Below are 5,451 nucleotides of genomic sequence, written 5' to 3' on the forward strand. Positions count from 1 at the left end.
TGCTGATAAGATAGGATGGTCAAAACTGGAATGTCAGGATTCAGGGCCTTCTCAGAAATATTATCGGCCCCCGAGCAAATCAATGCACTGGACCCTGTAGTATTGGATTCCTAGACCTGGGAGGCCCCTGGACAACTACCCAGTGTGCTTGTGGTTTAAGACGTCACTGCCAGAACTAACCTGAGGCTAAAAGAAATCTAAACGAAAAGTGCAAGGAAGGACACATTATATAATGTATAATATAAACCTACATGATCTCTCTCGTTAAAAAGACAGTGTGGTTACAGTTGGAATGCCATTGGACATAAGTCTGCTGAATCACAGCTGGTCTAAGGTTAAACAATATACATACGGAAGAAAATGCTTATTTTGCTAAATGGTTAATCCAGCGCAGTATATATATATATATTGTGTGGTAAGAAGCTTGCTTCCCAACCACATGGTTCCGGGTTCAGTCCCACTGCGTGGCACCTTGGGCAAGTGTTTTCTACTATAGCCTTGGGCTGACCAAAGCCTTGTGAGTGGATTTTGTAGACGAAAATTTAAAGAAGCGCGTCGTTCATAAGTATCTTATCTATAAAAGGCAGATTTTCTCTGTGTGTGTGTGTATGTTTAAAATTCATACATTTACACAATTCCAAATTTCTTGGATTAAAGAATCGGAATTAATATTCTAAATACAATTAGTTACGTCACTGCGTCATTTTTTCATCTTCATTGCTGGTGGTGCAGCTGCTCTCCTCATTGGTCTTCATTAGGGCTGTCTCTACGACCGTCTCCATGGCGTTTGTTATTCTGCTAATCTGGCTGTTATTATATACTGCTCCAGCCAGAATAGGCGAAACTTGGGGTGGAAGGCAGCGGCCAGCTGGCTCTCCAGATCTTCTAGGAGGAGCCCAAGCCTTTTCGTGGTACTTGTCAGTATCGCATCTACTAGAGGACTGCAGTCCAGGAGATGTTTGAACTTGGCTTCCTTCAACTTCATGACGGCAGCCGCTACAGTTGCCGGAAGGCTCCCGAGATAGGCCTGGTCCTCCCCTGGATTTTATCCAAGGCCTTGACAACATTAGACATCACCTGGACGTACTCCGACAGGAAACCAATATCAGAATCAGTGGTCTGCAGCTTCGGCTGTGTCATCACCTCTATTCTTCTGTAGCTCCTCTATTCTTCTCCAGTAGGTTGTTGAGGACAACAACAGAGTCATAGGTAGAGTTCCATTTGGTACCGCTGGGGACCACCAGCCTCCACTTCAACGCGCCCAGAAAGCTGTCTGCTGCCACCGTGCTGCGGCTCTGCAGATTCCACAGGTGCTGTGCCTTGGAATGGCCTTCCTGTAGGCTGACTTGAACGAAGCGCTGTCAAGAGCCTTGTCGGCATCCACGCTGGCTATCAAGTTGAAGGTATGGGCTGCGTACTTCATGTACACTAGCAGGTTTAGGCCCAGGCCGCTGGACTCGTCAAGGATGGCATCAAGAGAGATATACTTAACTTTGTCCGCATCGCCAACCTCAGGATCCACGTCCAGGTCCACATCCTCGACGTCCTCCACGTCCATATCGGCAGCAGCCACAGGAATGTCTGGCAAGAGTTCAACTTCTGTACCAAACTGCATAAATGCTTTAACAAAGGTTTTGCCGTTGTCTGTCGTGGTCCTGGTCATCTTGTTTTGCAGATGGAACTTGTCATAGGTGTCCACCATGGCCTGGGCGAGAACATCAAATGTGTAATGTCCTCTGAGCCGAGAGCAAGCGAGGACAGCGTGTTGTCTCGTGCGGGTCTTGGGGTCCAGCTAGTATGACATCATCCCCAGGTAGGGCTTGTTGTGGGCCGCCCAACACTCCATGGTGGTCGCCACTCAGGAGACATCCTTGAGCAATCTGTAATTTAAAATATTAAATTGTAAAGAGACGTAAGTTGTAAAGTTAAAAACTTAAAATTATATATATATATATATATGTGAAATCAAGGATCAAGGTGGCTAGCAGCAATTTAAAACCAACAAGGAAATGATTCACTGTCACTAAGAGTAACAAGGATGCAGTGAACACTAGCATTAGTAGAAATAGGAGTCGTAGACTCCTTAGCCACAAAAGCACATAGTCTCTTTGTATTGACAGAGGAGAAAACCCTCTCCCTTGTGAGTGAGATGCATTAGATTAGCATGCTAATTTCGTATAAGAAATTAATACTCATCAATAATCCTCACTCCATCACAACTTGTAGAAGCTAACTCACACTGTCAAAATCATGGAGAATGCCATTGGAAACAGTGACTGATTTCACAAAATGGCAATGTGAAAATTATAAAATAATCAAGGTGGCTAGCAGCAATTTAAAACCAACAAGGGAAATAATTCACCGTCACTATATATAAACTAACGCAAAGTATGATCAAGGCCTACTAAAAAAAAAAAAAAAAAAGGACCTCATCCGTATCCCACAAGCTGCAATGGTTTTTGTGAGCACGTGGTTTGTACAATTTTTGGTGGGCAAGAAGGAGGCAGGACATTTGATCGCAGTATCTATTAACCATATTTTGTTTATAGACATCACACAAATTGTAGCTTAACATTTGTTACAAGGCTGTTCTAAATTCATGGAAACATTGCTTATAATTTAAAGCCTTGTTACTGGCCAGGATAATCCTGCCCAGAGTGCGGCGGGACATCGACGTCTTGCTAGGATTCAGTGTCTTGATCAGACCGACCAAGCTGGGGAACTCCACTACATGCAGCGGTATGTCGACAAAGAGGTCTACAATTCTTCTGTCCAACATAGACTGATGGACGCCAATGCCAGCAGTTTGGGCAAACGCCTCGCATGCTTTCTTTGCACATGGCTGCAAAGAGGCACTGCTACCAGAAGATTGTTTGTTTCTTACGGGAAGAGCCAACCTTGATCCTCTCTTCAAACTGGATGGCATGCGCTGAGTGTTTCCTCTGATAACGTACACTGTAAGATTGTCTGTAATGTGACAATGTTGTAAGTGAACACAACTCAAAACTGCAGAATTACACAAGGCTGCTCAGCTAGCTGCTACTGCGTCGACAAATCACGTCTTGTCACGTGTACACGTAGTCAGCCAATAGCGTGCCTGATAGACTCTTTGACACATGCCCACAACAGAAAGGAACAAAAGTATGAGTTTTGTTAGCGGACTTAAAGTTAGGGGGACTAAATTTAGCGGAAGCTAATTGGTCCCCTAACGGTTTCCACAGTTATCGAAGACGCTAATCCGCTAAATGAAAAGTTAGCTTCACTAATTAGCTGTTAGTGGATTAACGGAACCGTGCCTAGCACTATACAGAATGTGTGTGTGTGTGTGTGTGTGTGTGTGTGTGTGTGTGTGTGTGTGTGTGTGTGTGTGTGTGTGTGTGTGTGTGTGCGTGTGTACAGTGTTGGGCACGGTTCTGTTGATCCGCAAACAGCTAAGATATAACCATTACGACGACTCCACTCAGAACCGACCACAACAGAGAACCCACAATAGACCAAGGGTCAACGGAAGGACAATCAACAAGAGCAGTAATTCCTGATATCAAAACCCAAGAAACCATTTTTTTAGGCAAACTGGGTCAAAACCGGGACACTCGATGGTACCAACCAAATGTGGGATCCCGAAAGTGATAAATCTCTCACATAAAACCCTTTCAAACCAATAAATCAAAAGGATTGAAATTCACCCCAACACCACAAAGATCGAACCTCAATAATATATAAAATGATATCCAGGAATTTTGCAGAAAACTTTGTGTCACTGAAGAACTATTGGATAAAGAAACTAATGATCACTCAATATTCATAATAAAAGTAACTACTGTCCGACAAAAGGAAGAAATCAAACTCTAGATAACTTTTGTGATTTGGTATCCAATTATCCCTACTACTTATTCCCACCTCGAAAATTTAAAACAAATACAAGTCTAGAAGAATAGAAAATCATTAATGATCTCAAGGAGGATCATAATATAATTATAAAAGAAGCCGATAAAGGGTGTGCTGTAGTAATCATGGACTCAGAAAAATACATAAATACTACCCTAATCTTCCTTCAAGAGAATACCTACTAAGAAAAAAATCAACAACTACAGTCAATCCAAGATAATGACAAAACTTTCTACCCTTATCCACCAGTTCCAACAAGATTTAACGGAAAAGGAGAGAGACTACTTGACTAGTTTTGACTGCAAAACCAGCAACTTTAATGGACTTCACAAAATCCACAAAAGTGAAGCCATAAACGAAGCCTATAACAAATCAACTTCTGTAGTCATAAATATTCCACGCCTGAGAGATCTTAAAATGAGACCAATTGTGGCTGGTCCCTCGTATGAAACACAGACTCAGTAACTTTATTGACGTCCTCCTTAAACCTATTCTCCAACAAATATTGAGCTTTATAAGGGATGATCTGAACTTTTTAAACCATCTCCCGAACAAAGAGAGCGATAGAATAAATACCAGGCTTTAAATTCCCGTAAGCAAATACCCAGACCAATGCCCCGCAAACATAAACCCGAAATACCAAATCTTCCCTCTCTATCAATGCACCGGAAACACTTCAACACGATTTACTCACAAACCTTTTATTAGTCACATAATGTATATATGTATGCACATTATATGGACGATATTTTCAATCGAAACGTTACAATCGTATCTGTTTCTTCAAGTACTTCAATTGTGTGTATATAACTTGTATTTACCCGATTGCTAACATTTAACAATGGTCTCTCTCTCATTGTTTTGATGTGCCATTTTCTATTATTGATAAAACTCGGCATGTTTTACGACACGGGTATACTAGTAACTACAGATTATACTTATCTCTTAGCATGGCAACAGCATAAATATCGTTAAACTGTCATTTGTTTTACTTGGTCATTTTGCCCAATTTATTAGTCAGTGTTTAGCCAACGATAGAATCTCGAGAACTACACAATCGCTCGACCTGCTAAAAATAGTAGCCAAATATTCTACAATCCATTCCTGCTGTCCTAAAAAAAAAAACTAAATTTATATCATATATTATCTCTGAATAAAAACTGAAACGAGCATTAAATGTCATTAACTCTAAGTCTGCTGGACTGTGGCCGACCCTGAGGCTAAATAATATCAAATTACAAACATAGTATTGTTGGATATAATTGCCTTTCCTCAATGCAACGTTGGGCAACCGTGAATCGATTTCACCTGCGACTTGTGCGTAAGCGAAGTTGAAGTTAAAAGAAACTATAAACTAACATTTTAGTCAGTGATATGTAACTTATTGCTCAAAAGGGCGTGGTTTAACGTAGTTGGACTAAACTAATGCATCATATTTTCGCTCGCCGACTTTTTTATTATTATTCATATTCATTATTATACTACAACCCCCACACGTGTTAATGAATGTGTATCCACAATTTTCTTAAAACATTTACTTTGATAAAGTTTGCGTGTAGCTTA

This window comes from Octopus bimaculoides, chromosome 2 (assembly GCF_046866305.1).
Source record: "Octopus bimaculoides isolate indiv1 chromosome 2, ASM4686630v1, whole genome shotgun sequence".
Taxonomy (NCBI): domain Eukaryota; kingdom Metazoa; phylum Mollusca; class Cephalopoda; order Octopoda; family Octopodidae; genus Octopus; species Octopus bimaculoides.